This window comes from Ictidomys tridecemlineatus, chromosome 1 (genome assembly GCF_052094955.1).
Source record: "Ictidomys tridecemlineatus isolate mIctTri1 chromosome 1, mIctTri1.hap1, whole genome shotgun sequence".
In the NCBI taxonomy this organism is placed as follows: Eukaryota; Metazoa; Chordata; class Mammalia; order Rodentia; family Sciuridae; genus Ictidomys; species Ictidomys tridecemlineatus.
In genome coordinates, this window is record NC_135477.1 from 231,150,987 (window position 1) to 231,177,544 (window position 26,558).

The window sequence follows — 26,558 nt, forward strand, 5'->3', positions numbered from 1 at the left end:
AAAAAATGGTGATGCTGAGAAACAGCTAGAAGTAACAATTGTGTTGCCTTATTATCATATTACGTTTCAGTAATTATGACATTGTGCTTTTAAATAAAATTATGTTATAGGATTCAGATTATTGCAATGCTGATTAGTGTCATGTCCTTAAAAGTCCAAATTCTGTTTAACAGAATTTACATAATTACTTGTATTTAATGAAAAGCATTGTGGTGATTTTAGCCAGTTCTGTCGCTCAATAGAAGCTCTCAAGTTTATTAATTTTGAATTAATTGAAAATTATTTGACTTTGTAATGAGATAAGAAACTAATTAGAGCCTTACATTTAACTTGGGAGTAATATGTATTTTGACCTTGGACAAAAGAGAAGGCAATTGAATGGAGAGGGTGAAGAAAAATATTATAACAACCAGAGAAATGGAAGTGAAGGAAATCAAGGAGACATGAATAGTATTTCATATATTCCCTAACTTATTTTATTATAAAGTACTATACTTCCATCTCTGGATATTTAAGGCATTCAGAGTTTTTGTTTTGTTTTGTTTGTTATTGAAAATTTTGATGATGTCCTGTCCTTAAAAAATAGTATAATTTTTTAGAAGGACAAAAGTACCAGGAATCAGAAAGTCACCACAATGAAAGCAGAATGAACCAATAATTATACAGAAAATCAACTTTCTATTAATGTTTAAAAGTATAATAAAGTATTCACTGACCACTTTTGTCTGTGATATACTTTTCTAAATCCACTGAACTTTTGGTTTTGTTTTTAGAATTTCATCACCTTTTCTGAGACATATGTAATCATACAATAAAGTCCAAGCACATCATTAAATTTCAGCAAATGTCAGAACAGAATATATTCTAGGTGAAGCATACATCCATGTTGACAGCTGTGTAAAGAAGCATTCATCTAAATGCAACTTCATGTTCTTGTACTTGGAAATACAATTGTAGTTATGCAAAAATGAAGAAAACTCTTTAAAATTTTACATTTTAAAATAAATATAGCGTTTTTCCTCCATCTAAAAGGAAATATTAGTGTTTTTGTGATTTGTTTTTTAAAAGAAAACAATTTAAGGCTATAAATTCAGAAATTAAATACTAAATATGATACTTTCATTAATATAAATATCTATGTGTACAAAATGGTCTTCATTATTTTATATAAAGAATTACCAAGAGAATGTAGTTAATTGAATTAGGTATATGCCTTGACTATCAAGCCCTCATATTAGTAGAAATTATTTTTGAACAACGCTGACAAGTTAAGTTCAACATAGACTTTTATGCATATTGCACAATAATAATCTCAGGAAACAAAGACAGATTTTACTTATAATAAAACATGATGTAGTTGGGATGTCATATTTTATATTAAGAATATTGTAGTTCAGATCATTATAGTTTCTAACACATGCATGCATCTTACCAAAACAATAATGGGAATGAGTACCAGCCTCTAATGCTCAGAAAATAGTCTGTTAATTTTTAAAACAAAATTAAATCTATATTCAAATAATGTAGGAAAATGCTGAATAATATATTCTTGAACCTTAAAATTCAAGGTAGTTTAGTAAATTCATTCAAAACACAAGATACTCTAAACTGTTTATTTTTTTGTTAGTCTGTTTTTTGTTAATATGACATTTCACAACTCTATTTGCCAATAGAGGTGCTTTTTTTTGTAATTGTTTATTGGATTTATGTTATTTTGTAACAGCTATTAGCACCTAGTGCAACATGAATGGACCTCTGGGAAATGTCCATCTATCTTGATGGGAGAGAATAGAAAATTCATGTTTATCAAGAACAATGTAAGAAAAGAATTCACAGTATCATTTTCTTCTTTTTTTCTTCCCCTTTTGTGTTATGTTTTTAATTTTACCAAAATGGGAGTTTACTGACAAACTCCCAACAAAATCACAGTCACATCTTCCTTGCCTGTATAAAACAAACCATCCTCTCCGGTTCCCATCAATATTATAAAATAGGAAAATTTCTTGGAAGTGTTTTTCCATCATTAGACTTTCTGCTGTATCCTCCAGGGTTCCCTCTCTGCACACAGCTTCTGAACCTTTAGGAAAGTTTTAACTGCCCTATCCTTCCTTCAATTTGTGCCTCACACTCTGCACACTAATCTGCTTGTCCACATCATGAAAACGTACTTGCTCTGCTTTATGATTTCCACAAGAAGCTGCTATCATTTTATGATTTCTAGCCAAAATTTTTATTTCATCTTTTATTAAGGTACAAAGTACATATTTCTTCATTCTTCACTACTGATGCTTCAGTTTTTCTATTGGCTAGAGGAAGTGCACATACATTAGTCAGGCACTAGCTTATCAATCTTTTACTATTCAATTTTTGATGATCCATGATCAAGTTAAAAAACAAACACCATCTTTTAAAGTGTATTTTTATTATTTTTCTCTTTTGCACGTTGTTTCTTCAATCTTAAACTCATATGCATATCACCAAACCATCTTCACATTCCTAGCTTCAGTTTGAATGCTGGCTCTTCCACAGGCTTCCCAGTATTCGTATGGAAGTCACCTATATGTGTTACATTTTTAAATCTGTTTTCTTACACCCTGTGAATGAATGGAAATTTATACATTTCTTGTTTTATGCATACTGCATTTCCAGGGACTTGACTTGCAGAAACACAAAATAATTTAATCTTAGCAACCCTGTCAGAGTAGCAAAAAGGAGGATGGGGTTCCAATTTGAAGTACATGATACTGTTCACTATCTTTCAGATTGAAGGCCTAACTTTCTCTATAGAACTGACTCTCGAAAATAGTCTAAAACATGGCATATCTCTTTTGTAACTCAAAAACCCTATGTAGTACAGGAGTGATAAACTTATGTAAGAACCAGTCAGAGAACTAATGATTTATGAAGACAGTCAATGTATGTCACTCTCTCCTACTCCTGATTTAATACCTTAGTCAATTTCTTAGTCTACATTCTAACTTTTTTTTTTCCTTTTTTTAAGGAACATGACAAAGCTACCTTTGCTGTAGTATAAATATCTGAATGTGCTTACTTGTGGGAATTATTGGTGGAGAATAGTATATTTAAGAATCTTTGATATGTATTTTCATAAAATCAAACGCCAGGCATACTATACTTTTATTAATCATCTTTCTCCTACAGGTACCTTTACTAACATGAACCTTGATTTCATCTAAGAATAAGACAAAGAATCATAACATTTTGCATTGTCACATGAAAAATGCTACTCCATGCATTGCTGAGGTTAGCTCCCCAAAAAGTGTCTATAGATGGATAATGAATGAGCCGAACATTTGGAAAACTGAAGTATGAAACCTAAAACTCTGTTTGCCTAAAGTAAATCAAGGTTTTGGAGCCCCGTTTTTGCTTGGGAGTGGAAAACTTAATGTTGTTCAGAGATAACCCAGTCATTGTCTTTCCAAAATACTTTCAGTTTCAGTCAACATCAAGCATCTATCTCATTCCTTGTCCCCAGATTTATTCCCAAGATTCTTCCATTTCTCCAGATTCCTCCCCTTTTGAGGGGATTGGAATACAGCAAAGGGACAGGCACACTCTTAGTCTTGTCCCAGCTATGCATCTAATTTCTGATACGTATTTTATAAAATTTCACACTGATACTTTCTCTTTCCCATCAGTCATTCTCTCTCCTTCCCCTCCTTGACTTTATTATTTTTCCCTGAAAATACCAAACATATCCTTTATAGTCTATAGGTTACCAAACTCAGCAAGTATAAATTACTCACATTTAGCATCATATTCACATGTTAAAACAATGTTTTTCCAAGAGCTTTCTCCTGCCTAGGAGTGGGAGAGGAAGAGATTCCTGAAAGGAACTATCAACAGTATTGGGAAGGTAATTTTCTAAATTCATTTTCCAGTTTCAAAATACCTTTTATGCTCTGTCATGTTCAACTTCCTTTGCCATTTTGGATGCAATTAGTATTTCAGACACCTGGGAAAAGGTGACATTTGGAATTTGGAATCTTTCAAAATAGCTGTAAGCTGCTTATAGCTACCCATTTCTTTTCCTTGGGGCAAATGTAAAGAAGAGTCAAGTAGAAGTTCAAGGAGAAGAAAAATATCTCCTCAGAGGAAAAAGCCGCATTACATTAGTAAATGCTCTGGTTTATATTATTGTTGAAAAATACTACCTCTTTTCTATTATGTTTCTGTGCTTATTAAAATTTACTGTTTCAATGTTCCTCACTCCCACAAACCAAAGCTATTCCTTTCTTCTCTCTTCTCCCTTCACTTTTTACTTTCCTGTCTTTTCATTAAGAAATTTTTGAGAAAACCATAACAATGGTCCACTATTCATAAGAGGAAGCCAAGAAAACAAAGTTTGCTGAAATCTGTCATCAGTAAAATTTAATACCCCCCTCCCCAGATTATTTACTTTTAATCAAGCAACCCCAGTTCCCAATTGTCCTCCCATCTTCCTAACATGGCTAATGCAAACTCCTTTGTTTTCACAAGTTTGATGGTCTCTCTCTCTCTCTCTCTCTCTCTCTCTCTCTCTCTCTCTTTTATTTTCCATTCTGTTGTTTTTCAAGGTTAACTTAATGATCATTCTAAATTTATTGTAGCTTCACTTAGAGATTCTGTTTCTTATAAGGAAGTGTTTATAGGCTTTAACTCTAAAGAAAGAAGCATAAAGATTCTCTTGCAAAATAGCATTTTATGCAGTAAAATAAATGAATTCCAGTTTCCTTACTATAAACCTGAACAACTGAAGTTATAATGCCACATCTTGCATTGCTGAATAAATACTACTGGTTTCCAGTTGAATTCACATAAGCAGACTAAATGAATTCAAATCAGTGATTAATCACAATTTAATTTCTATAATAGCTTTTGATATTCCAAATAGAAAAGAAATAAAAGTAAAATTGAAGTTGTCCAAAATACCAGGAAAAAATGATGTTAATTTGTCCAAAATATCAGGAAAAAATGCTGTTAATTTCTCATCTATCATTGTATGTAATCTATTTAAAAACATGTTTTGTTGTCAAGCAGGTATGAGGTGAGCCTCAGCTCTGATATCTCATAATTATATGACTTGGGAAATTTTTCTTTGAAGTCTTAAGGATTAAGTTTACTCTTCTTCAGTTTACATCTTAACTACACATCATGTTGTCAAGCCAGTATTAAATGAGGTTGCTTACACAGAGTGCTAAGTAGTACCCAACATGAAAATGCTCAATAAATTTCAAATATGTTAAACTTGGTTATTTTGTAAAATTAAAACTGATTCATTATTAGAAGATCCAAAGTAAGTCAGAAGCAGAAAAATAAGGCTTCAAAGACTACAATGAATTGACAAAAAACAGCTTGACAGAGCAATTCTAACTGCTCTGTTTTGGCTTTTTTTGTAGCAACACTTTGAAATTACAGGCTTCATAAAGAAACGTATTATGCTAACTGTCGACAGAAAATGGAATAATCGAGACAATTTGCAAGACATTTGCCAGGACTTTGATTTCTTTTGTAACACTGCATGTCAAAACATTAAGAGTAAACCTTTATTTTAATTAACACAAAAATCTAGGTAGAACATCTTTTGGTTCAGCAATGAGTATAGTATTTATGGAATGAATTCAAAAGAAAGTCAGTTAAAATGACTCCACACAGATGATCTTTGTCATATAGTCTGTATTCAATCTCAAATGTGAATAAGTACTTAAAGATAATTCCTGTGGTGAATGAAAAGGATCAAGCACTTGAAAACAAGCCAAGCATGAGAAAAATTAATACTTTTGAGCATCAGCTAGAATCCTTGCAAAGGCATTTCTTAAATCATGCATTTGTACTCTGGAATACAACTTAGCTGTACAGTCTTTAGTATATAATAGATATTAAGTGGACTCTTCATCTCTGGGCCTAAGAATTATGTAAAAAGGTGCTATTTTTGAGGATCTTCAGTCCTTCATTTATAGTTCATATGACTGACATAGCATTTGCCTTTAAGAGACCATTTGCACATTTTTTAAAAGCAAGTAATTTCAGTCAGCTTCAAGAGAATGCACCTGACATTAAAGAATTCCTGGGACGCTTTTATCAGGAGTACTGTATTGTTTGTTCTATATGCTGGAAATTCAGTAGAATACACTGTAAGATATATTTTTAAACGCAGTTTAAGTAAAATTCATACTCATTGTCTTATTCTGTTTTGTGCTGTGATAAAAGAATAAGTGACCCTGGGTAATTTACAACAAAGGTTAATTTCTCCTAGTTTTACAGGATAGGAAGTTGAAGTTTGAGGACTCAAACTATACAAGACAGGATGCATCATCCCATGGCAGAAAGCATTAAGACAAGTGAGCATGCATGCCCATGCAAGAGAAAGGAAAAAAAGCCACACTGATCTTCATCAGAAACCCACTCCTACGGTGACTACCCCACCCTTACATCAATCCATTCATAAGGACAGAACCTCAAAACCTAGTCACCACTTACCATAGCCCTAGGGATTATGTTATCAACATGTGCCATTTTCCCCTCAACATATGACTTTTGAAGAGCATATCAGACAATGTAATTAAAGGAAAACACTCACTCTCTTGCTATTAAGTATACAGTATAACAAGAGTTAATTTTCTCAAATTCTAGTGTATTTCCTAGCAACTAACTATATTACTTCATTTGCATTTATGCATTTTGAAATGCCTCCTGTTTATTTTTCTAAAAACATTGTATTAAGAAATGCTATTCTAAACTTTTTAGTTATAAATTTTTTTAAGTACATGGACAATATAGAAATTGTATAATAGATACAACAATCCATTTTTTTGCAGTATTCAGAATTCTGGTGCTATATCTTAATTCACTTGCATGTTCATAAAGGAACATTCTAAGGAAATGCTTATGCAGCTAATCATAGGGAAGATGGGTCAATTAGTGCTATGAAAGCAAGATGCTAATGAAATAAAGGTGGCAGCATTGGTTCTTATTTAGGCATAGTTGTTCTGCCAAAACCAGAAGTTTCATGGACATAAGTTTAAACTTTTAAACTCAATCAGTGGCATTACATATACATAACATAATTTAAAAGAGGAAATCAAACCCTCCAGTCCTCAATGTGTAAGATAGTGGGATTAGTCAAAATCCAATTTATTGATGCCAAATTTTTAGGAGAAATATTCAGGCCCTCTGCAAAAGCTGAAAAAATCACATACCAGACATTCAAGTCCACCCAAATGTAAATAAGAGCCTCCACAGAAAGACAAGGAATTGTCTAGAACAATCTTTCATTTTTTTTTTATTTGAGGAGGTTCTTATGGACTATGTCTTTAGTCCAAAAAGATACAAACATAACCTGTTGTGTGTGTGGGGGGTGGGGGTGGGTGGGAAATAAATTTGCCACTGAAAAAGGTAATTTAGCTAAAATAAAAGGCCACAAAACATCTACATATACACTTACTTTGGCAGTCTTTGTCTCTACAGGTGTGTCTGAGTACAAAACATTTAATCCTTTTTGATTCAATTTTAGCATCTTATGAGTTCCCTCATTAATAAGTGAACTGAAAACTTCAGATTGTATTTATTTTATACTCATATGAAAATTAGGATTCAACTTTAATAACTTTAACAATTACTTTCTCGAAAGCCTAGTTTCTCTATCTGTAATTTAGGATTAGTGATAACAATTAATTTATGCTGAATGCTTACAAAGGATATAAAATTCCTAGTTTCCTATTGGCATTAGTCAGGCTTTCAAAATGATTGATTTGCTCATTCTGATGGATGCCCTATTCTATTTCTTTATCCATTAGACTAGGCTTTATTTTTTTCAGGGGGTCAGGGATTGAATCAAGAGGTGCTTAACCACTAAACTACATCCTAAGCCAGATTTTATATTTTATTTAGAGACAGGGTCTCCCTGAGTTGCATAGGGCCTTGCTTAGTTGCTAAGATGGGCTTTGAACTCACAATCCTCAGAGATGCTGGACTATAGGTGTGCACCACTGTGCTTCACTAGACCAGTCATTAAGGTACTTCTTTTGGATGTCCATTCTTGACATCCCCTATAGTTGAATACCATATCCTCTTGGCTTCCATTATAATCACTACCATAAAACAATAATTTGTTCACCTGTCTTTTTTGTAATATATTTTCTTACTAATGGAGAGAGATAAGATAATGTCTCCTTTTAAATTTTATTTGTTCTATTTTTAAATTTTATTTGTTCTATATTCTATATGCAGTGTGTTGTATCTTAGATGGTCAGTCATTGGGGATCAAATATGAAAACAAATAAATAATCACAGTAGAACAAATATTTCTGTACCTCCACCTTCACCCACTGTGACCATACTCTACCCCTCACCTTTCCCATTTTCTTAGGGCCTCTCTCCTCTTATGTTTTTGTTCTCCCTCTTTACCCTTCAATCCATTAAATCACATATTTCAGCTTTTAAATGGAAAAGCTTGCCTTTTCCATTATCTAAACAGATAAACAAAGGGAATTACTCAAGATTCAGCACCTCTTCCAAGGATGACTTTCATCTTAGCTCCTTCATTCACTCTATAACCAATTGTTGTCCACATGTGATGTTCATCAACTTTTTTATATATACTTAAAACATCTGCTTTCTGTTACCCAAAATGGAATAATGCCAAGCCCAACATGACATCTGTGTTGGACCTCATTTACATGGGTTCTCAGCCTCATCCTTCACAGCTGCCAGTGAGAAATGCCATTCAGTTTTGGCTCCTGGATGTCCTCAAGAAAGTCCTCTTTCCTTATGGTCATTGTTCATTCTCTCTCTCACAATTGAATGTCCAAGCACATACTGTGCTCTCTTCAGCTTTTTCTCTAGATACTCTTCCTTATAAATCTGTGTCCTAGTGATAAATTTGCCGTTTATAAACTCATCTAAGTCACTGGTTCTCACTTTATAAACACATTGATATGCATTAGATAAATTTTATATCATACTTTATGTATGATCCCTTCAAGTTTAATTATTTTGGTTATCTGTATTATATACTATATTGGCATTTTCACAAAGCATAACAAATTATCCTAATATTCAATATTTGTAAATTCCCAGTATAAGTGATCATCTATACAAATGGCTTGAGGTACTTTTATATATTTCTAAATTCTCTCTCATTATTTTTATTCATTTCTTATTATATTACTCTCACTAGTTTTTAACTTTATGCTTTGATAACTCATACATGTCTCTAATTGCAAACATTTAATTTTAGCACTTAAAAAATGTGATGAAAAATGTATGTACTGTTAAAAAATTCTCATTGAATCCAACCATTTGAAAATTCAAGTAAAGATTTTTTTACATACTAATAACACTTGCATTATTTGGGTGCTGCAGAACATAAATGTCATAACTTAATTAAATCCTAACATGTTAACTATTAGGCTTCTTTAATAATTCTCTGAGAACAAGATAAGTTAATTTATCCCATTGCTCATTCAGCAGCTATAAGTATGATTGATATGTTCTAATTGCAAATGCATCAATATAGTTACATTAAAAATAAAATTCATGGGCTGGGGATGTGGCTCAAGTGCGAGCGTCCTGGGTTCAATCCTCAGCACCACATACAAATGAAGATGTTGTGTCTGCTGAAAACTAAAAAATAAATATTAAAATTCTCTCTCTCTTTAAGAGAAAATAAATTAAATAAAATTCATGTTACTAAATACATACACACACTCTCTCTATACTTATACTTTTGTTAAATATAGCAATTTTTGAGATATACAAAATTTTCATTACTTAAAGTTATTAAGTGTTTAAGTTTTAAGTCATGTTTTTCCTTTTTCAGGGATCTACTTTAACCTGACTACAGCAACCAGGTTGTAACTACATTTTCATTATCAAATAACTTAGTATAGTTTTAAAATCTTATAGGATGAACAAAGTTGCTAATTGAGCCAATCATTTTGTGTCTCGCTTGGACTATTTCTTAAATAACATTTGAATACTTCATGGTGTCCAAAAAAGTCCAGGTCCACTCCATTTGCCCAAACCTCACCCTGTTTAGGAGTATATACCACTTTCTGATGCTTGGCAGTGGGGGAATTCACCTGCCTAGGGTCTTCCAGAGCTGCTTCTCTGTGTAAGCTCCTAATATATTCTACTGTGGGCAATTCTGGATCTGTCTTCCTTTTTCTTTGGTCTCTCAGCACCTTCTGCCATTGGTAACCAGTTCTTCTATATCAGATTTATTCAAAACAATATGCATACACAAGTATCTAATATCTGCCCCTAAGTAAAAGAAGGTAAATAGCCAGGAAACAGTCTTGGGGTCTTCAGTGTGGAGCTGTGATTGAACTGGGTTCTGTAAAATGCTGCTGAGTCAGAGGCCATGAATGGTCAAGATTTCGTGAGAGAAACTAAGGGACCAAACACTGCACATGAACAGCAGATCATTATTGATATATCCCCTCTGAAGTCATACTGAACTTTAGGTCGTTCCAGTATTTGAATTTTAAATCACTTATAAAATTTTTTGTGTATTCAAATTAGATATGTGATCAAATATCAGAGAACTTTGAAAAGAACAAGTAATACAGAAATAATCCAATATTACTGTAAGATTTCTACAAAATAATCATGGGAGAAGACACCTTTAATAAACCTTGACATTCAGTCTACTTGTATATTATAATATTTTATATGTTATAGGATATGTACTAAAATATTTTAGAAAATTAATAATACTTCAGGAAAAAAAGAAGACACGTGTTTTACAGAGCACATGAAATTGAAGCTTAAGCAGATTCTGAATATCTTAGTAAATAATATTTATGAGGATAAAATAATTTATCCTAAATACAGACAAAACTTGCAAATGTAATTCTGTTACAAATAGTAAAAATAGTTATATGTAAGCAACTGTCAAGTCAAAATAGAGATAAATATGTATTTTTAAAAATAATTTTTTTTCTTTGCACTATACCATAATTTATTGTCTCCATATAGTAAATTTATATGTTTTAATACATGCTTATCTTAATTCTTAGATTTTTTCTGATAAAGACCTCTTGCTGATATAACAGTCTTAGGTAATGGAATTAAATAATCCAAAGTAGATTTTGAAGATATCATATAAGCAAAACTGGATGATGAATCCCTTAATGAAATATTAGTTTCCTACAGAGTTCTTCACAGTGTGTTTCTTGGGAAGGTATTGTTAATATTTGCTACCACAGAGCTCATGTTCTGCAAAGCACACTTTAGGAAATTGTGGACTAATGATTGAAAAGTTTGGACTGAGGCTAAGAATTAAGAATGGTGATAAAGAAGAGATATACTCCAGGAAATAAACACATTAATGAATAAAGATGTAAATCTCTAAAATTTGAATGTTCCTCTTCTTTGTGTTTTTACATGCAATACAGAATATTTAATAACAATTTCCACTTTTAGTTATTTTGGCCGGCTGCCTTCTTCCTTTTCTCCTTCCCTTTTCTTACCTCTCTCCTTCTTTCCTTTCTTGTTTCTGTCCTTTCTTCCTTCTTCCTCTTTTTTTTTTTGTTTAAAAACTTATTGAAATTATTTAGGAAAAACAAAAATGAAGATTTTGCTTCTAACCAGGTTTCTGCTACTGATATGAGCACTGAGTAATCTTAATATTTTTTCTTTGGGGGAGGGGCTTCTTGGCCTCTAAAAATTCATTATGGTTTCAATATGAAATGTTTCACAAGAGATCCTGTATTAAAGGCTTGGTCCTAACTGTAGCAAGGTTCAGAGGTGGGGCTTTTAGAAAGGACTACATCATGAGGACTCTGAACTTATTAGTGGATTAATCCATTGATACTCAACTGGACTACTGAGAGGTGATGGGAAATATATGTGGGAGTGGCATGGTTAGAGGAAGAAAATCACTGGGTGTGTCATCTGGAAGATATTTTTGTCCCTGGACCTTTCCTCCCTCTGTGTATCTGTCTGTCTATCTACCTACCTACCTACTTCCAGGATGTCATGAGAAGAGCAGCATTTCTCCTCCATCTCCTTCCACTATGATGCTCCATATCACCTCAGACAAAAAGCTATGGAACCATATAACCTTAAACTGAAACCTTGGGAACTATGAACCAAAATAAGCTATTTCTCCTTTCAATTGTTTATTTCAGCTATTTTATTCATGGTGACAATGATAGGGCTAACACCAATTATCAAAGATTTTGTTTGAAACCTCTACTATATATTCAAAATGCCTTAATGCCAGTGATCATCATCTTGTAGCTTGAACATTATGGAAGACATTAAATTTAACTCTGACTTTTCTACATATGTTCTTGGTGGTAGAAAAACAAAATAATCTAAAACTGACTACAGAACCGTTCCTGAGGATGTGCTAGTTGCAACCAGTGGTTCACCCTCATTTCAGCTGGAGAAGCTATATTTAAACCCAACTTCCTTGAGCTATAAGGTCCTACCCATCTGGTATTCAGAGTAAGATATTTAAAGAAATCCAATTCAGACTATATTTTACCCAGATGTCTTTTCTTCTCTCTCACTTCTAAGAATACTCTCTAACTTTCTTTATAAAAATAAAAACAGGGAATAACTCCCTGCTAGAAAGTAGTCGATCTAGTGTATATACCTAAATGTTTCCCATTGTGTCTCAAATCAAGCATGCTCCTCTAGGGAGGCCTAGGGAAAGGAGATCATGGGTACATTTTGGCCCATATATAATTCTAATATTTTCCTTATTTAGTTTTTTTCCCCTAAACATGATTATTTGATTTCTATCCCACATATATTATCACAATCATTATTAAAACCACATATTTATTTATTAGGATATTCAAATAAGAATCTTTTTCAAAATTATATATTTCCTTTGATTTGGCCCTAATAATAATACTGCAGGACTTTTGTTATATTTTGCTGTTAGAATTGACCCCATCTTTCCTTTTCCTGCTCTCAGATGCTCCAGCTATATCATCTACCTTGTCTTTCATCATCCCTAAATAGGTTTATTGATTCTTTCATTGCTTTTAGACTAAGTCTTTGTCTATCATAATAAACATCTAAATATAGTTCTTATAATGAAAGGCCATTCCTGATGAACATTTAAGTATGTGCTTCTGTGTGACTATTGATTCTAATCCTTAAGAAAAACAAGCTAGAAAAATCAGTTATAACTTGGGTTGGAGATATAGCTTAATGGTAGAGAGATTGCTTGGCTTAGGTTTGGTCCAGGTTTCAATCCTCAGCACCACACACAAAAAAAATGTTATATGTCTATATAATAGGTATAGAGTTTATCTCAACACACACACACACATACACAGACACACACAGGTAGTTATAGGACATGTATTTTTGTATGAGAATGAACAAAATGTATGGGATCACATTTTCATTCTTATTAATAATGGTAATATTTGTCAATATTTGTCATCTTATTATGAACAAATTCATTTCTTCAATTCAGATGAAGCCAATGATTGCTTTGGTCAGCTTTTTTTTTTTTTTTTTTTTTTTTGCCACTGCAACCAAAAACCTAACAGGAACAAAGGAAAGTTTATTTGGAGTTCATGGTTTCGAAAGTCTCAGTTCACAGAGAGCCAACTCAGTTGCTCTGGACCCAAGGTGAGGCCCACTGTGATAGAAGAGTACAGAGGAAGCAATCACCACCGGACACAGCCTCCAGGAATTAGAAAGAGCTCCTCACACCAGAAGACAAAATATAAAATTCAAAGGCACTCCCTCTGTGACCCACCCCCGCCACCCCCACACTATTTATCCACTGTGATCATCCAGTTAATTGCTATTTGCGGATTAACATACTGATTAGATTAAAACTTTCATAACCCAATCATTTCACCTCTTATTGTTTGTATATTGTCTCACAAATGAACTTTAGGGAGACACCTCATATCTTAATCATAGCAATCATATTGAAGACAAATGCATTCAATATTTAAATAATTTAAGTGACATCAGATCCACTGGTATGCTTGCAATAAACCAAGATCTGATGCAGTTTTTTTTTTTTTCAGTATTCATGGTGATTCTTTCCTTATTTCTTTCTTTCTTTCTTTCTTTCTTTCTTTCTTTCTTTCTTTCTTTCTTTCTTTCTTTCTTTCTTTCTTTCTTAACTACACAACAGCAGTGGAAAGCATTATAATTCTTATTACACTAACAGGGCACAATTTTTAATATCTCTGTATATAAAGTATGTTCATGCCAATTTATGCCTTTATACATGTATTTTGTTGTGTTTTTTGCATTACAAATCTTAATACACATATATACCAAAAATTTTGTATCTCTGTTTGTATATAAAGTATGTTGACACCCAATTCATGTCTTCATACAATTTGTGTGTGTGGGTCCCAACTACATTGAAGGATTATCTTTTATTGCCCAAGAAGACCTTTCTGGAGAAGACACCAGGAAGGATACAATTTTGTAAGAAAAGATACAATTCAAAACTTATAAAGGTAAATAAACATAAAAATTAAAAATGAGAGATTCATTAAGATTGCATATTCCCTGATGATGATGATGATGATGATGATGATGATCAAGTTGAGAAAGCATTTGTTGAAAGGAAATTAGAATTGTGTATTGAAGGAAAATGAATCTGATTAAGTTAACAAGATTAAAGAGCAAGGAGGAAGGTCTTTTACATCATTTTATAAGAGAAGTCATTCTTATCAGAAATTAATAACCACTTAAATTTATAAAATTCTAATTTTTGATAAGTAATGTTATCAAAAAATTTAGAATTTTAAAAATTTGGGTCCAACAAAGAAATAACTTCAATATTACTGTAGGGGATAATGGGAGGGAGGGAGGTGATGTCTTGAAACATCTGGGATGAATTAATTCTGTATTCTAGAAGTATTTATCTGACTTCAATGCTCAAGAGGCATGGAATAGCTAGTGAGAAACCTCAGAAGATGATCAGCGACTGTTTTAGCAATTGTGGCAAAAAAGAAGATTTAGTAAAGTCAATTAGTTAGAAGAGAGAGAACGCATGGGTTCCAGAACAATTAAAAGCCTAAAAACCAAAAGAATATGACAACCAAATATTTATGGGGTAAATGTAGATAGTAGTACTGATTATATTTTTTTTTTGTTATACAATGATTAATTTAAAGTTATCATTAAAGAAATCCTCCTAATTAACACTGCAACAAACATGAATACCATCATTTTAACACTTGCATAAGTAACTTCTCCCCATCTTAAATAGAGTGACTGTCCTTCCATCTTGTCTGTTCTAGAGTATTGTAGATACTCCAAGTATTCCTTCCCTTCCCTTCCTTTCCCTTCCCTTCTCTTCCTTCCTAAATAACTAGATTTCAGTCAAGTACCACATGCCCAGCTCCTTGTCTTTTCTCTTTTCCTTGCACCAACCACACACTGACATCTCTATCCTTAAAACTCAAGGAGATTTTTCCCTTTACAATGGCACAACAGCCACTTTGGCTGATACCATCATTGCTTCTTCCCCAGAAGATAGTGACAATTTCCCCCACGAGACTCTGTTTCCTCTGTTTAATTTCTGGATTTTATTACCGGCAGAGTAAACTTGATTCAAATCACCTATGGCTTCCCACCACATCCCACACAATCATTGAAAGGGGTCATTGTGTGACCCCTTTGACCCAGTATGCTTCTCTCTTCATGTCTCACTACTTTCTCCTTATTCTCCCCTAGCTATGATGACCTTCTTATTGTTCCTCCAGCATGACAAGTGTCTTATAACCTCCTCCTCTTTGGGTAGCTATTCCCTTTGCCAGCTACAGTGTACCAGTAGGTATTCACACAGTCCTTACCCTTACTGTCTTTACTTAAAGGTCATCTTTCAAGCAAGGACTTTCTAAATTTCTTATCAAAATGAGATTTTTCACTTCTTCATCATTCCCTCTGCTCCATTAGCTTTTGCTTTTTATTTCTCATAATATCATATCGGCACACTTGAATTTATTTCATTGATTATTTTTTCTAACCACTAGAATCAATAAAATTTTTTACCTTTGTTGTCCAATGATGTGTTGAATCTCAAACATAATAGAATGCCAATATTTGTTCAGTAGACAAATGATAATGAAAATATAGGTACCCAAGCAACTGGACAGAAAACATGCAAAAACATTGAATAGAGAAGAAAAAGAAATTTTAACAACACTTTTTATTTGTGTGTTACTTTACATTAAATGTTCTTAAAAGGGATCCATTTACTTCCAATAAATCCCTACTTTAAGGAGGGAAAGCTAAGGCACAGTGCTTGTAACATTTTAATTAAACAGAGGGCCTTCTAAGAAAGGATAAACTATAGTTATAATTAAAGTAATAGAGGGCACAGAGAATATAATTGTATATTATTAACTTTTCCTTCAAGAAAAAATAGTATTATTATGGAATGATAAAAAGGATTCCCAACCATTGGGTTTTGATCTTCTAATAAATGTGTGGTTACAATCAACTTATAGGATTTTTTAAAATCCATATATAACATCACACTTAAAGCATGTTTGGATAAGAAATTGATCATAAGACGCAGAGCTACAAACTCATTAATAACAAAAGACATCTAGTTAATTGCTTAATCATAATTTTCAAAGACAAACATGTAGACAAATCTTTGCATTACAGCCTAAGAGAAAATATGAATGCAAAGTGTAGGTAATCAGGAAAACATTTGAATAAAATTTTTAAGATAATTCATGAAAGACAGTAAAGTTTTAGTATTTGGAGGTAGCAATGCCCAGGGCAATACGTTCCAAGTAGAACTAGGGGAGATAATTTATTGCTGTGCCCAAGATTGGAACAATGTAAAGTGAAATTCCTCCAAGACAGAAACTTTGAACAGGTAGCAGTTTTGTGAAAGAAATGAGGACATTTATGTCACACTGAGAAAAACAGCTGTTCAAATTGAGAAAATTCACAATGGAAAGCATGACAATGCAAAGTGGGTGGCATCATTAAGAGAAGGACCAAGGCTTTTCTGAATTTAAGAGGAATTGGGTATCGCTAGTCTCCAGACAAGATACTGCTTTAGGGAACACTAAATCTAATGCGTTTTTACAAGACCCCCTTTCCCTGGAAGTACAGTGGAAGGAAGAATTTTGCCTAGCCTTTCATCATAAGAAAATTAAAACAAAATATAACACCATATTCTTCTAATAAGAGGTCCAGGAGTGTTGTATATTTTCTTTTGTGAGAATAGAAATAGTTATAGGAGGCATCTGATTTCCACTAAAATTAGTCTGTATGAGCAATATCTATCAACTTTTTAAAGAAAAACGCTACTCATTAAATTTAACTATGATATAGTTATGTGAAATGAAGACCACTCAATAGTTAATGTTTTAATAGTCTATGATTTCATCACGTGTACCATAAATAAAAGAATAATTTGAGTTTTCTGGACATTGAGGAGTAAAAGCAAATTCTAAAGGTCCTTTTTTTTATATGTTACTTTTCGCATTTTATTGAAATTTTAGACATGTACAATAAGCCAGTATCTCTTTGGGAATTAAATCTTGCTTTGGGGATGTAGCTTAGTGGTATAATGACTGCTTCGAACGCGTGAGGCACTGGGTTCAATCCTCAGCACCACATTAAAAAAATTAATAAAATAATAAAGATATTGACAACAAAAATAGTTTTAAAAATTCTACTCTTTCTCAAGAAATGTTATTAAAGTCATATGCAACACACACTCCTAATAGATAAGCAAATCTCATGAACTTTTTTGAAATTACTTCCTCTTTTATTTGCTTCTAATCTTCAGAAGATAGTTTTATTTTTAAAATTGAGAATAATGCATGGAAAATCTTTTCATCTCATTGATAAAAGAAAGTGTTTGATCCAGCAGGCAAAAAAGTTCAAATGCACAGATAAAAGATAAAATAGTAGATTATTGAAAGGAAGTCTTGGGCTCTGTATTCATAGCAACTAGACATGAAAAGGATGTGTAATATCAGTATATCAAACATTGGGAATACACAAAAATTACAAGATACAATGTTTTTATCTGCTTATTTATATACTTAATGGATGTTATTCTTTCATATGTAACATTACATTTCGCATGTCTTATTTTCAAAAGATAAGAAAAAAACATCATTTCACAGCTAAGAATAAATTATATTAAATATCTATTAACACAGAAAAATAGTGGGAAATATTTTCAAAGTAATTTCTGATGCTCTAAGAAGGAATGAATTAGAGCCAATATATTAAGGGTCATAACTTTATGTGTAAAATCTCAAATTTTAATATATAACACCATACAAGGCAGTGGTTTTTTTTCGTTTTGTTTTGTTTTGGTACTGGGGAATGAAGTCAGGGGGGCACTCGACCACTGAGCCACATCCACAGCCCTACTTTGTATTTTATTAAGAGACAGGGTCTCACTGAGTTGCATAGGGCCTTGCTATATTGCTGAGGCTGGCTTTTAATTCACGATCCTACTGTCCCAGCCTCCAGAGCCACTGGGATTACAGACAAGCTCCACTGTCCCTGGCATATGCATGATTTTAAAGCATTTGTCGTAGCTGATCAAGGTCGGCAGCTTGTCTAACATAGCCTCCTGACATAAAGTAAAAATTGTGAAGACTGCCTCCAAGAAAAGTTGAAATCTGGTATAAAATTTGTATATCTAGATAAGAAACTTTAAAAGGAAGACAGGAAGAAAAACCAAGGAACCCCCTTGCTGACTGATTCACTCTAACACCGACTCTTTTACTAGAAAAGAACTTTGTGGAGTTGAGGCAGAGTAGGAAGGTAAAGAAGCAGTCCCAGTCACTGTCTCCCTCATAGAAGCATCAATTTAAACAGCATTCCATGCTCAAAAATATTTTCACTGTGGCTAAAAAAAAGCAGATGAGAGCCATAGAACCTGGTTGTAGTGCAATAATAAGGAAATATATTTTGAAGTGACAGGACTTTACCCCATAAACCAAAGCTGTTGGAATTCATCCCCAACCTATCTGGCATGAAATAAATACTAAATTACTCTTGAAGCAGAAAGAAACAGATGCTAATAAATAATATAGAAACAATTGAAAGCATAAAAATCACAGGGAAAAATAAGTACAATATCGAATTCAGAATACAGTAATGATATATAATGGTGGTGCATAAATTACTTATCTCTTTAGAATTAGCATTAAAATATGAGATCAAAGGGGCTAAGAGAAGGGAAATGATAGTCATTTAAAGAAAGAAATTAGTTTCTTTTCTCACACTATATATTATATAGATACAGATAATCTCAAAATAGATTAAAGACTGAACACTATGAAACTTTTAGATACGGGGAAAGCGGTAGGACATTGTTCTGGGCAATAACTCATTGGAGATGGTCTCGAACGCACAGGCAACAAAAGTAAAAATAGGGAAATGGTATTAAATGCCTTACTAGAATCTTCTGCAAAGCAAAGGAAACAATTCATAGAGAAAAGAATCACCTGTAGAGTGTGAGAAAATGCTTGTAAAGTATAACTCTGATAAGGATTAATATCTAAAATATGTAAGAACACAAAAAACTCAGTTAAAAAAAGTGAAAAAAAATGGGCAAATGCTCTGATGCATCATCTTAAAGTAGAAATGTTCAACACGTATATAAAAAACTATCAACGAACGCATTCGTCATCAGGATTATGAAAATGGACATCACAATACTATGTTGGCCCAGTAAATATGGCTATAACGTAAAAGAAAAACTTAACTAGTGTTGACAAGGATTTAGAGAAACACTTTCCACTCTACTGATGGCAATGTATGTTAGTAGAGTCATTAAAAAAAATAAGAAGAAGAAAAGAAAAACAAAGAAAAAAAGAAGAAAGAAAAGAAAGTGTGGGGCTGGGGCTATAGTTCAATGGCAAAGCACTTGCCTTGCACATGGCAGGCACTGGGTTCTATCCTGAGCAACAGACACACACACACACACACACACACACACACACACACACACACACACATACACAAATAAAATAAAGGCATGCTGTCCATCTACAACTACATTTTTTTAAAGTGAAAAAAGTGTAGAGATTTTTCAAAGTATTAAAAATAAACTGCATTTTCACCCACCAGTCCCACTTCTGAGTTCATATATTCAAAATAAATGAAATCAATATGTTTAAAGACACTGACACTCCCATGTTTGTTGCACCTTATTCACCTTAGCCAAGATGTAGAATCACCTTAAGTGTCCATCAGTGAATGAATGTCTAGTGAAAATGTGATAAATGCAAGAGAATAGCACCAAGCTATAATATAACAAGCCTGTCAGTTGCAGCAGCATGAATGAATCAGGAGGACATTGTGTTAAATGAAATATGTAAAAAAAGAACAAAACAAAACAAAAAAAACCCAAAGGCCAATATTGCGTGATCTCACTCAGATACAAGATCTAAAAGGTTGATATCATAGATGTAGAGAGTAAATGGTAATTAACAGGGGTTAGGATGTTTGAGGATGAGAAATTGGGAGATTTTGGTCCCAGTCTACAAAATTTTACTTAGATAAGAGGAATAAGTTCAAGAGTTCTATTGTACAACATGGTGTCTTCAATTAATGCATTTTGCTCCTGAAAAGTGCTAATATATTGATCATCTTCTTACCATAAAAATGATTGCTATCCAAAGTAATGCACATGTTCATAAATTAGATTTAGTGTTCCACAATGTCTATATATTCAAACCATATTGTTTACACTATAAGTGCAATTTTATCTGCCAATGTAAAAATATGAAAATTTAAAAAACAAAACAAAATGAAAAGGTGCATAATTTTTTAAATTTGAAACATTATTTTCAAAAAATGCTTCTTATTTTTTACATATTAAAGGTACTACCTGGCTTCTTGTTTGGGGATATACAATAAAAACATAAGCATTGATCATTATTAATAAATGAATTTTGTGATGTGCTTCTTTTACTTACCCCAGATAAATCAAAATACAAGAGATTTTTATTTCCAGCCATATTGTCACTAGTAAATTATAGAAATGAATAAAACTGAGTTTTCCAATGTAATATTTATTTCATTTCCTGTTCCTCAAGTTTGACAAAAATCATTATCTGTAATACTATTTCATAAAGGTAATTATTTTTCTTAAAGTACCATCTCTAGTCCATGAACACATAAAAATCAATCATGGGATAACCATCTTGTACAGCCTTTCATATCATGGCTATACCCTGTGCATTGCTGAGTTGACACTGCTGTATTTCCTAACTTCCAAAGGCTTAGTTAGAAACCTCTATTTAAGAATTGATGTGATTGCTCAGTGGGCCCTCTGTAGACAGACATTTCAATCTGTGAGAAAGAATAAGATAAGGAGATGGCTTAGAATTTAGGGGGGAGAAAAGGAGGAAGTATAATTACCGAAACAAAGCTGCTCCCCAGAGTCATTCACACTATGATTCCTCTTAAAAGTCCCCTTAAAAAAATAGCTCCTTTATAATTAAAGTGGGTAAATAAATAGAAAGGGAACTTCTTCGACTGAGTCAAAGCCTCAAAATTAATCTAAGTCTTTTCATTTTGCATAAGTAAAAAAGTAGTTTTCTTACTCATTTCTACTAAAGTGCTCACAAGTTACTTCACAGAGTATTGACCCTAACATTCAATTTAAAATTGCAACACTCACCACAATGTGTGCTTCTTACAATCAGTCTTTATTTCTCACATTTATCCCCTTATAATATATCATGTGCATTCCTTACATTTAGGTTTGTGTGTTAGAATTGTTCTTGCTTATTTTCTGTTCCCTTCTACTAGAATGTGAATTCTACGTGGGCAGATATCTGATCTACAGTGTTCACTGATGTATACAGTTCTTGGACCTGTACCCAAACACCTCACAGCTACCCAGAAACTGTTTGTTTGCTGAATGAATTCATGAACACAAAGTGAATTTCTAGAAAATATTTTAATTTCAATTGATAACATCAACAATAGATTATTATTTATTTAAGGGTTAAAGTGATGTTACAAAGATTAACCCTCCATAAATTTTTTTTCTGAGTTTTTCTTAGAACTATAAGGATAATTTTTATATCTCATGTTTTTTGAAAGATTATACATGCTTGAGGTACCTGAAGAAATGGAAGCAGAGACTCTGATAGAGATATATTTGTGATTTATTTAGTACATCTCACTATTTCTTTATAACTTTTTTTTTCTAAAATTGTAATCTCTATGATAGGTACATTGAGTGTATAATATCAGTATGTAGTAGTTCAAAATTATTTGGTTGTTCAGCTTATATATGAAAATAACAATTTTCACAAATGAACGACAAGGCTTAATCATGTCAACATATAATGGTCAATGATACACCAGATGCTGTGCTAGGGGCTTATACTTCCTGACTGAGCTAGGAGGATAGCAATTTCAGGGCCAGCCAGAGCAACTTAACAAGACCCTGTCTCAAAACAGAATATTGTTAAAAAGGATTGGGTATGTAGCTTTGTGGTAAAATGCTCTGGGTTCAATTCCCTGTACCACAAATAAATAACAAATAGCTAAGGGACACAATATCATAGTCTACTGTGAAATGGAGGTCTCAGTGGCTGTGTCCTGAGATGCAGTTTTGTTGCCACCAGCTGAGTATTGGAATCACAACTCAATTCATATTCTAAAGTAAATTCTGTTAGTGACATAATATATTTTTGAGTTTTGTTTTATCTATGCTATTTAAACTTTTTATGCAGCCCAGCATTTCCATTAAAGTTATCTTTCCTGAAGCTGGCAGTGAGAGAGGAAACACTTACCTCATTTATACTGCTGAAGCCCAGAATCTTAAATCAACTGTAGTGATTCTACAAGCTTATAAAGTAGATCTCAATCTCCTTCAGCAGTATAGAGGGAAGAAATGTTGTGTACTTTCTGCATTATGACAACCAGTGTCTTCAAAAGTGACTTTTTATTTTTTTCATCAAACAATGAAAATGATGGTTTCATTATTCCCATAGTATATATGGACAAGTAGAATTGTAGATGGACTGACTGATTTGGACAGCCATGAATCTTGATATTGAATATAGGGAACATAAGAGTTTAACTGATAATCCTGTGCTTATCAGAGATGTGAGGCTTTTCAGAGATCACTTTTTGTGTGGCCTTATGAAATTATAGGTAGTTCATAGGGCATTATGCACCATTTCCTGTATTTTAACTAAATTGTATTAATGAATAAGTAAAGTCAGAATTGGTAAACACATATTAAAATCCTCTCAAAGCAGGCGCAACAACATGCATGCCCAAACTACCCTTTAAATCCTGTTTAAATCTTCATCCTAACCGCCCTAGTGTTACATAAAATCTTTTATTAGAATGTTCTCTCTGACTCACCCAGAATTCAGGCTGTTGTTAATCAGACTTCTTCCTGAGCTTTTGTCCTCAACCTTCAGGCTGCTGGCAACAGAATCCCTCTGGAGTCGCTTATCACGGAGCAATCAGCCATTACCACCTTAGCAAGGGTGATTCATTTTGGTGACTATTTCCCAGCTGTTTAAAGCTGCAATTTGTCTTTTCTGGCACTCTGGATCAGCTGAGTCCCAAGAGCTCCTTCATCCTTTCATCCTTTCTACCACAGAGCTGAAGAATAGGGAAGAAAGCAGACAGGCTTCCCTGTACTAAAAGCAAAGGACTCCCTTGTCCTAATCTTAGGATTCAATAATTCTGAAAGGCTTCTTGGTCAGTTTGCTTTCTTTAAAAAAAAAAAAATCTTCCTTAGGAAAAATGCTTTTAGCTTCAAGTTTCCATCAGATGTTGAACTATTGTTTAAAGGAACATCAAACTACATTTTTTTAAATCATAAATTAAAGAAACTAATCAGCTTTGGATGTAGAGTTTTCAAAGTGTTTTGGGGATTCTTTCAAATTCTCACTATAGGAAAAAAATAAATAATGCAATAAAAAGAAACATTTTAGAGTGTAACTTTATAAAACTGGAGAGTGGCACTTTTCTATCCAATTTTATAAAATTATTTTACCTCTTTGCATTCATGACGTAAATTGAGGAGATTCTGCTGACTAGGAAAAAAATGTAACACATTAAATGTACCCAAATAATTTATCATTTTATTAACAGTGAGTACGTGTAATTGAATCATATAACATCACATGTTTATTCTCTCCATTGACTTCCAAAGTTTTAGTGAATCCTTCGGAAAGCTATTAGAAATTTTGCATGGAAGAGATTTAGTGGTGGCATCTTGGTTGGAAGAACAATCGGATATAATGAGTTGCTTATTATGAGGGTCTTCCTAACAGATCTCCTGTGGTTGGGAACACGCCTTCACTGCTGTCCTTAACCCATGCACATGAAATCCTTAACCCACTCACAAATGTTCTTAGGCAGTGACTGAGCACAAAATGTTTAGTGAGGTGGTCCATTCGTGGGGAACATTGCTTTGGAAGATGACATTGAGTCAAGCATTGCCTAAGGGCCTTGCTGCAATCCTTTTAGAATCACCCTGCCCTCCCTCCCCTTCTTCCTTAAAGAGTCAGAATTCTCTCCTAGTCTGAATGCTATTCCAAATTTTTCTAGTTCTGTTCTCTTTACCCCAGTATTTCATTCAATGAATTTACTTCACATCTATTTCTCCATACTTAGTACTAATAATAGTAAAAATCATTTCATGTGTGTGAGCCAACAGGGGAATGTCAGCCTGGCACTCCCCACAACATGCTCCTGGAAACTCAATAGGGTCCTCCTATGAAAGCAATGGCATGTCCTTGATTATTTCATTTTTGTTATCTGGACTCTGCCAAACCTAACATGTGTTCTACAAAATGTCACACTATTCTGCAGGAGGCATTTCACATGTGGAAAGAGTATAGCCTGTGCATGAGAGATTAATTTTCCTTTCAATGAAAATATCTTTGGCCAAAGTGTGCATTTTTTTTTATAAGAACTTTTTTTCCTGGGGATTACGGAGCACACTTTGGAAAGTGCTTATTCTAAGATTTTTTTCTTTTGTGAAGAATAAAACACCTTATAATATACTTCATAAATTGGAAAATAATATCTCAAAAGTAAGGCAAAATTATATTTAGGTATTTGTAGTTAAATGTTTATGCAACTAGAATTTTACCTAAATGTGTGAATAACTTGCAAGCCAAATTTTTTAAATATCTTTATTTTACGTATTTCTTTTTATGTGGTGCTGAGGATCGAACCCAGGGCCTTGCACATGCTAAGCAAGCGCTCTACCACTTAGCCACAACCCCAGCACCCAAACCAAATATTTACCTCCAACTCTTGAGATGTTTGCCACTAATAATAATGTACTACAGAGTAAACCTATGAAAGGACAGGAGTCACATATCATTGCAATTCTTTGCAGTCCAAATAGCAAAATTTAAAAATGCTAAAAGTTGACTAGCATATTTAATGATTTTTTTATCTTTATTTTTTTTTATTTTATTTATCCACTTTTATGTGGTTGTGATGATATAACTCAGAACTTCCCATGTACTAGGCTCCATCACCCAGCCACAAACCCAGCCCACATTCAATGATTTTGGTTTACCAGATGTGCATAAGCTTCTCCTAAATCTAATAGTATATATACTTGCAAAATGTACTTGATATTAGTTTAAAATATGACCATCAATATACTCATTTTGTAAACAGAACTTTAAAATTTGTTTTAAAAACTTGTAGGGAATTAAAAACAGTCTGTATGAAGTAAATCTCAAAACCACATAAAAGAAAAAAAAATGTTCAGTGGTGGGGATTCCATAAAGAATCAATAATAAAGATCAGTGGAAAAGTGGGGAAGGAATGAATAAGGAAATAAAAGTGAAATGAACCTAATTTCCTATGTGTGAATGAATATACTACAGTGAATTTCTCTTTTAGGTATATCTAAAAGGCATGAATTACAAATAAATATAAGTAAATAGTAGAAAGACTGTTATAGAAGAGGGAAAGGAACAGGGGAGGAAGGATGGTAGGGAAAAAGGAAGCACTGGGGGCTGAATTAGAGCAAATTACATTCCATGGTTTTATAATTATGTTAAAATAAATCTAAATGTTATTTATAACTAAGAACCAATAAAAATTGAAAATAAAAAGATAACTCAAAATCTATTTCATGAAGAATGAGTAAAGAATCTGTACAGATATTACAAATTCTAGTAATTTACTTAGCAAAAAGATAAAATAAAACTTATGAATCATTAAAAGGCATTGACAATGAAATACAGGTCTTATTATAATGATAGAAAAAATGTCAACAGAATAGAGTAGGAGCTAGAAAAAATGGAGCTAAACACACCTAGACATTTAGCATGCATAAATATATATAAATCTATTTCTGAGAAAACAAACTAAAAATAAAGTGTTTACAAGCCAGCTAGAAATAAAGAAAAAGGGCTGGGGTTTTAGCTCAGTGATAGAATGCTCATCTTGCATGTGGAAGGCTCTGGGTTCCATCCTCAGGCACCACATAAAAATAAAATAAAGGTATTGTGTCCATCTACAACTAAAAAAAAAAAAATTAAAAATGAAGTGAAAGTCAGAAGAAGATATACAATCAATCAACAAATGTTCAACATCTCTAGTAATGA

At 33.0% G+C, this 26,558-nt stretch overlaps 1 protein-coding gene across 5 annotated transcripts in view; it reads right to left on the reverse strand.

Annotated features, from left to right (window-relative positions):
• The window catches only part of Cdh18 (cadherin 18), a 903,781-nt gene that overhangs the window by 690,001 nt on the left and 187,222 nt on the right, over positions 1–26,558 (reverse strand). For 2 of the 5 annotated variants that reach the window (XM_078016876.1, XM_078016867.1), the window contains exon 1: positions 23,332–23,520. The exons of the other annotated variants lie outside the window; for them this stretch is intronic. The gene's annotated coding sequence lies outside the window, so the exon portion shown is untranslated. Of the gene's footprint in view, positions 1–23,331; positions 23,521–26,558 lie in introns of those variants that run through there. 5 annotated transcript variants of the gene reach the window in all.